We start from the raw sequence: 9,007 nt of genomic DNA, 5'->3' as shown, positions 1-9,007 counted from the left end.
GGCCTTCTTGTGAAACGTTTCATGTTTATATTTTATCTACAACCCGGTAAATAGTCCTTCCACTGAAAGTGCTGTAGCTTTCTCATTTGATTGTAAGGGTGTCCATAGTCTCTTTACAATTTAAAAAAAATATTAAAATGTGAAATGGTGAGATATCGCGATGAGGTTTGTTTTATGTTAATCAGTATTTCATAAAGTTTTTATTGACACATTAAATACACTTCTAAAATAAATTCTTACATTGTGTTTGTTTAACTTTCCTGAGACATGAAAAGTTGCCTCATCACTGAAACAATTCGTTGGAGCGTGCTCATTGCAAATTCTTTTCGTCTTGGCATGTCGTTTGGCTGAAGTGCCTGTAGGCTAACATTTCCACTTTGTAAGCAAACAATCTTAAATTTTTGTGTAAGTTAGGACTTTGTGCACTGTTGTACGTGGTAGATCCAATTGCCTGGCAGCAGTACGGATGGACTTCATAGGGGAACGTTGAAAGGCTTGCCTTACACGCTCGATGTTTTCTTCAGATGTTCTTGGTCGCCCACTCCTCCTTGCATCGAACACTGTCCCTGTCTCCATAAATTTCTTGTGCCATAAACGAATTGAAGGACGTGATGGTAGGTCTCTTCCATACTTACTTCTGTAGTTTCGCTGGGTCTGAACATTTGATTTTGTCTCAATGAACCAGGATACACATTGCGCTTTTTCTTGAGCAGTAGTCATTTTATGGGGGTTCGATTCATATAGCCTAACTCAATCATTAAACATAAGAAATTTTAATCAAGAAATTTTGTCTAAAACAATAAATTTTAGTGTCAATAAAAACTTTATGAAATACTGATTAACATAAAACAAACCTCATTGCGATATCTCATCATTTCATTTTTTAATATTTTTTTTTAAATTGTAAAGAGACTTTATGGACGCCGAATCAATTAAACACAAGCACAAAGTAAGTACCTACTAGCTTTATCTTGTAATAACTTAAACTTCACCAACTTGTACCGATTCTCAGCAATTTAACTTTTACAATATAGTCATTAATTTTTTGCAGATTGAAAGAGTATGTCTTGGTTTATGCACCTGAAAAGTTTCAGGTTTATATTTTATCTACAAAACGAGCAATCGTCGTTCAAACTTAATCGCCCGGCGACACTTTTTTCCAATGCATTGTGAAAGGCGAATCGATCCTTATTCAGTACGGTTAAGTTTAAACGACAATTCCTCGTTTTGTAGATGAGATATAAACCTGAAACTTTTCAGGTGCATAAAGCAAGACATACTCTTTCCATTAGCAAAAAATTAATGATTAGCCTATAACCTATTGTAAAAGTTAAATTGCTGAGAATCGGTACAATTTGGTGAAGTTTAAGTTATTACAAGATAAAGATAGTACGGTACTTGTTTTGGATTTTTAGCCAATCGATTCGTGTAGATCTATGATCGTGCTTTCCAACGATGGCAAAATTGTTAAAATCCGAGCAGAAACGAGAAAGCTACAGCAAGTTTAGTGGAAGCACTATTTACCGATCACAGCAAACAAGGGGTGGCTTATAGGCCTACTGAATGATGATCGATTCGCCTTTACAATGCATTGGAAGTGTCGCCGAGCGGCTACGTTTGAACGACGATTGCACGTTTTGTAGGTACCTAAGATATAAACCTAAAACTTTTCAAGTGCATAAAACAAGAAATAGCCTACTCTTTCAATGAGCAAAAATTTTCAATTCAATTTATTTTTCTTTGTCGGAAAACAACAGCATTGATAAAGCTACCAACAGTTTACGAGAATAAAACCAACAAAAGGAAACGGCGGCAAAACCAAGGAAGTTTAAAACGTGCATGCAATGTAAATTTAAAGGATACGTCGATGAAAGTAAATTTAAGCACGGCCACCAAACCAAAGTTAAATTGCTGAGAATCGGTACAAATTGGTGAAGTTTAAGTTATCACAAGATAAATACAGTACTTGTTTTGGATTTGTAACCAATTGATTCGTGTAGATGTATGATCGTGCTTCCCAACGATGGAAAAATTGTTAAAATCCGAGCAGTGTGAGAAAGCAATTAGATAAATTATTACTGGAGTTGATGCAAATTGATGAGTTTTAAGTCATCCTAAGGCCTTATATCGAACACTCGACGTTGGTGTTACGTTTTTATTCTAAAAACATACTACAATTGTCAAAAAAAAACATATCCATTCCGCCTTATCACCTCCATTAATGACATTTCAGAGACCCATGTGTCCTCGAGTCAGGCTGCTGCTCTTGATTCAGACGCAGAAAATGCGTTCTACCTATGCGATTCTCTTAATCGGTCACTAACTCGCAACTTCAATAACTGCGAATACCACAACATCAACTCTCCTACTTTTGAGACAATTCGTAGTGCATCATTATTTGTTATTCATGTAAATATCAGGTCATTACAAAAAATTTTGGACTCTTTGTACGATTTTCTTGCTAACTTCGACAAACTTCCTGATGTTATTTGCATAAATGAAACTCGTATTAAAGTCACTCCTCTGTCAAATATTACTCTACCTGGGTACGAGTATAAATACGTTAACTCCATTACTCTGCAGGTGGAGTTTTGATTTACGCATTAGACAAATATAATATCACACCCTTGAAACCTTTTGAAGTGCCTTGTGTTGACTGTGAAAGCTTATTTGTTAATACAAGTAACACCACAACAAGCGCTAACATGAAAATTAGCGTAGTAGGCCTATACCGTCACCCAAACACCAATATCCAACGTTTTGTTGATAAATCATTACAATCTCAGGAACTGGATTATAAATATAGCGAACTATTACAGATTTAAAAAAACGCAATTAACAAATACGCTTCACTGAAAAAAATGTCAAAAAAAATGTGCAAGTTAAAAAGGAAGCCGTGGATAGTGGGTTGTTTACTTCAATTAAAAATAAGCAAAAAATGTACCAATTGCACTACCTGAAAGGGAATCAAACAGACAGGCTAGAGTACAAAAAATACGCAAATAAGCTCACCAAATTGAAATACATTTCCAAGCAAAATTATATGCATTCGGAAATTGAACTGAACAAATCTTCCCCACGTAAAATTTGGGAAGTCATTAACTCACTGCTGCCAAATAAACAAAAATCAAAGCAAACAATCAATTCCATTAATATTGATGGAGTGTCATCAAACAAACCCATCGAAATGGCGAACCAATTCAATAAATTCTTCTGCAACGTTGGAAAAGAGATCTCTGACAGCGTTCCGCTTGCCAACGATAACAACTTCACATCCTACCTTACAAACCACGTTCCTTCTTCTATTTTTCTTGAACCAACGACTGGCGATGAGGTACTCAAAGAAATCCGAGCTCTAAAACCCAACAAAGCAACTGGCTACGATGACATTTCAGCATATTTCATACAGATCGCCTCCGTGATCATTGCCTTGCCCTTCTCAAATCTTATTAACTATTCCTTTCAGTTCGGTATTTTTCCAGATACATTTAAACTTGCCAAAGTTGTACCCGTCTTCAAATCTGGAGACAAACTTGAGGTAAATAATTATAGACCTATCTCCCTTTTATCGTCTTTCGAAAAATTTTTGGAAAAGCTCATATATAAAAGGGTCTCTTCCTTTCTAGACAAACATTCTGTCCTTGCTCCTACGCAATTTGAATTTCGGTCTGGCTCCTCTACTTCATATGCCGCTATTGATATTATTAGTGCCACCTATGAACACGTAAAAAGCAACCTGTAGCCTACACAGGTTTGGTTCTCTTGGATCTCAAAAAAGCCTTTGACACGGTATACCATCCCATTCTACTATACAAACTCAATCACTATGGAATCCGAGATACAGCAAACGAATTATTCTCCTCCTACCTAAAAGACAGAATGCAGTATGTCGCGATTAATGAACAGGAATCTGAACAGAGATGCATAACACACGGTGTACCTCAGGGTTCAACGCTGGGCCCATTACTGTTTTTATTATACGTAAACGACTTACCAAACTGCACGTCTTCTGTTCCAAGACTTTTCGCAGACGATACCTGCCTGGTAATTAACGATCCTAATCCAACCTACTTAGAAAAGGAAATATCGTCTGAATAACTTAACATCAAGAACTGGATTAATGCCAATAAATTAGTTATTAATCCTTCCAAATCAAATGTCATTGTGATCCCTCCTAAAAAATGCAGCTACCCAGAAGATATCAATGTAGGCTACTTTATAATTGTGCTCAGATCGAACAAGTCAAGTTTGCCAAATACCTTGGCATTATTTTTGACAATGGTCTAAATTTTGAACTTCATATTAATATGCTCCACAAGAAACTTTCTATATCTGTAGGGATATTGTCGAAACTCAAATACATTCTTCCCGATTCTTCCAAACAAAACATTATTACAATTATACTACGCACTGGTACATTCTCATATCGTAGCCTATATGGGATAACGATTTGGGGTTCATGCTGCAAGACACAAATGAACAAGCTTAGCACCTTGCAAAATAAGGCTGTCAGAATAGTAGCAGGTGGCAGGTGGTCTGATCATGTCACACCTTTCTATAAGAAACTTAACATACTCAAGCTTAAAGATTTGTACGAACACGAAACTGCTAAATTCATGTTTAAATTTGATACGGATGTATTGCCTCTGCCTTTCGCACACTACTTTGAAAAAACCAAACTCATGTATAATGCACGTCTTACTAGACACTCTTCTAATGATTGTTATTTTGTCCCACGTTACGCCTCATCCCGACTCCAGCGCAGCATTAAATATGCCGGAGTGAAAGTCTGGAACTCCTTACCAACGAGCTTGCGTAAATTGTCATTTTATTCTTTTAAAAAACAACACAAATATTCACTTATCGCCAAATATTAGCACGATTAATTTTGTATTATCTTTATGCTACCGATAGACTACTAAATATATTTCTCTGTGACCATCTTCTAACACCTTGTCTCAATTTTCGTTATTGAATTATTCTTATCGCAATTTTAGAACTTCTATTAGAATCTGTAACTTCTATTAGAATCTGTAATCATACACAAATTATGTAATGAAATATATATGACTGGATTTATACCTAAAGAAATGAATGAAACTGTTTTTGTCAGACTACCAAAGAAATCCAAAGCAAAGAACTGCAGTGACTTTAGAACATTAAGTTTGATCAGTCATGTACTGAAAATTTTGTTGAGAATAATTTTATTAAGAAATCGAAAATCTATTGAGAATGAGGTTAGCATGACTCAAAGTGGATTTATAACTGGTAAAGGAACACGAGAGGGTATACTTAACTTCAGAACAATTTGTGAGAGTTACAATGCAGTAAATAAAGATGTATATGCATGTTTTATTGATTATGAGAAAGCATTTGATAGAGTTAACCATGAGAAACTGATTCATTGTTTGTCCAATATTGGTATGAATGGCAAAGACTTACGTCTTATTATCAATTTGTACTGGAATCAAAAAGCATTTATTCGCATGGAAAAAGATTTGTCTAAAGGAATTGATATCAAGCGTGGAGTACGCCAAGGATGTGTACTTTCTCCATGTCTTTTTAATTTATATACAGAAATGATTTTTCGATCCATTGATGATATGAGAGGAGTAAAAGTTGGTGGCTTAAACATAACAAATTTACGCTATGCTGATGATACTGTTCTTTTGGCTGAATCACAAGAAGATCTTCAAGAAATATTGGACAATGTTAACTCAATTGGTAAAGAATTTAATATGAAAATTAACGCTAAAAAGACCAAATCAATGATAATCTCAAAATCACCAGACACTTCAGTAGGGGAAGGTCGGGGCCTATGATCCCCTTTTTGATTTAGCCTCATAACTTTTTTATTTATGAATATTTTCACCTCATATTTCATGCTAGCATAACTTGTGATATAACCTGCTGAATCACCAAAGAGAAAATTCGTATCTTTTCAGATTTTTAATGTGGAGCAAAAAATGTAAATTTGTTGAAGTGGCTCATAGGATCCAACGCGTGGGGTCCTATGAGCCACCAGTACAATCAAAATAATAAACGTATTTACATGAATACATTGATAAATACATTTACATGAATACACAACAACACATTTACAAGATAATGGGACGTGATAAGTTGAAAATAGAGGCTTATAAGTGATCATGAAACTGGAAGATTTCCACAATTTTTAAATAAAAAGATAGTAATTTCTAACAATCACATTAGGCCTACATTTTTTTTATAATTGACAGATCATATAGGCCTAGAAGGCTAGAAAATATGAAACAAATTAAGCATGCTACAATCGTGCCATCATTTTGATGATCACAAGCTTACAAAACCGATCCATCAAATATAGGCTCCTAACAGGCTATTTACACAAGGTCAAAAGCAGAAAAGTCAATCGAAATTTTTCTAATTCCCTTCACTCTTTTTGTTGACCCAGTAGTGATGGGTGGACTACAGATGAACTGGAACAGCGATTTACCACGATGAGTTTTTTTAGCAATTGTTCGAGGCATTATGGTCAGTTTTGTGAACTAATTTTGAAATTGCTTATGTACAGATATAGCCTACAAACGTACCTTAAACTGTTAAACAAAAATTGAAAAATACACATAAACAATTTACTATAATCTTAACTAGCTTAAATATAAAAAATAAATAAACAACTTTCTAACAGTAACTAATTGTGATCTGACTTTCCACCAAGTAGGATCCTATGAGCCGGCCTCATAGGATCAGCACACAAGGTGGCTCATAGGTTCCAACTCTCCATATTGACAAGTTCACGTGTATTGACTCTAAACTATTAACTTTAATACTGCACTTCTTTCATTATTCCTTTAAAAATGACACTACTTGTCACCAAATTCAGTTCAGTTCAGTTCAGTTCAGTTGTTTTTATTTCTGACCATCATATCAAAACAATACACGTCAACATAGCAAAGGTCGAGAAAAGGGTAGAAGCGACAAAACACAAACGTTAAAACGTGCTTGAGACCGAAGTAAGTTATTGATTTGAAAGAAATTTGGCACGGTCGCAACACCTTCAGAAAAATTTAAGATATAAAGGGGAAATAAAAAAAGAAAATGTTACAAAAAAAAACAAACAAATAAACAACATATATTTAGGCTATAGCTTAATTAGCCCACATAGCTTTAGCTGATATATTTAAGATTTGTATGGACAGTTGCTATGAAGATCGGCCATGGTGCGTTATCAAGAGTTTGAATTTGAATATCTGTTGAAAAACTAAGAAGTTATAGTAAAGTTTCCGAACCCCTCAAAATTTACTTTTTCAACATTCAATTCAATTCAATTCAATTCAATTTATTTTTCTTTGTCAGAACGCAAAAAGAAATGATATTGTAAAAAAGAAATACAGTAACAAAACCAACAAAAGGAAAAGGTGGCAAAACCTTAATGGTTTAAGACGTGCATAAAAAGATCTAATATTGCGGTATTTGCATCGATAAGTATAGTTAAGCACGGCCACCAAACCTGATACTGTAAAACAAGTAGCCTAGATGAATTAGTTAAGAATCAGTCGCCTCCTCGTTGCTGAAACAATTGAAGCGCCAATTCTTAAAGCAACGAGAACACGACTGAACCTAACAACATCACAAAAACAAACTAACACACACACACATATTGTAATTAGGTAATGGACTATCAAAACATGGATTATTTACAGATTTTATACAGAAATAAAGTGTTCGCAGCAACGATATTAAGTAGCCTATAGATTGCAGAACAAATACACAATATGGCAGCTCATTATCAAGATAAAATAGTTAAAAAGGCTTTGTTTTTTAAATTAATTTCTTGCACATGTAAAAGCATAAGAAGCATGATGGTATATAGCAGCGTGTTTTTGGTATTGCCAATAAGAGTTAAAGAAACTCTCCTTTCGCTTCGAATTCTCACAGGAGATTGTCCTGGGAATTGTAAGAAATGCATTCAAGCGTGAAGAAAAGATCTCGACTGAAACGGAGTGGAAAACATTTTTATTTGAAAAAATAAAGGGGTGGATCATAGGACCCTATATGCTCATAGGCCCCGACCTTCCCCTACTCCAAATTATAATTGACAACAAAATTATACAAAAAGTAAAATCTTTTTCATATCTTGGTCATTTAATAACTGAAGATGGGAGGTGTGATCATGAAATTCTTAGACGGATAGAAATTGCAAGAACTACATTTGGAAAAATGAAAAATATTTTAACCAATCAACGTTTAAATTTATCAACTCGTCTCAGGATATTAAAATGCTATATTTGGTCGACCCTATTATACAATTCCGAAACTTGGACAATGTCACAAAAAATGGAGAAACGGATCGATGCCTTCGAGCTCTGGACATACAGGCAAATGTTAAAAATTTCATGGAAACAAAAGATCACTAACGATGAAGTACTCTCCAAATTCAATTCAAGCAAAATGCTCTTACAAACAGTCAAAAGAAGAAAATTGAAGTATTTCGGACACACAATCAGGCAAAATTCATTACAAAGATCATTAATAGAAGGGAAGATAAACGGTAAAAGAAGTAAAGGCAGACCAAGAATGATTTGGACAACAAACATCACAAAATGGACAAAATTAACTTATGAATGTGCAGTACGCACAGCTCATGGTCGAGAACAATGGCGCATTGCATCCAACCCTCCATACGAGGAAGGAACAAAATGATGATGATTAGAATCTGGGGTATCTGCTTGACTCGAAGGCCCATGGTCTCTTCGCAGATTCCCGTTGCTAGAAATTCCTTTTTTATTGTTGTATTTATTGTATTATATTTACCTACAACGAAATAAAATCAATCAATCAATCAATCCATTCCGCCGCTTTTCGCGTTCCTTTTTTTCACCCTCCCAATAATAGTTGCGTCTGTTTGGTGACGTCATATTGACCAAAAAAGCGGATTCTATAAGAGCACCCATCTAAAACTCTTAACGGACTGTCCTGTATTAGTATCATCAGAATGTTCTTATTCATATACAGTAGAATATTT

Source organism: Aplidium turbinatum, chromosome 15 (genome assembly GCF_918807975.1).
Source record: "Aplidium turbinatum chromosome 15, kaAplTurb1.1, whole genome shotgun sequence".
In the NCBI taxonomy this organism is placed as follows: Eukaryota; Metazoa; Chordata; class Ascidiacea; order Aplousobranchia; family Polyclinidae; genus Aplidium; species Aplidium turbinatum.
This window is presented reverse-complemented; position numbering follows the sequence as displayed.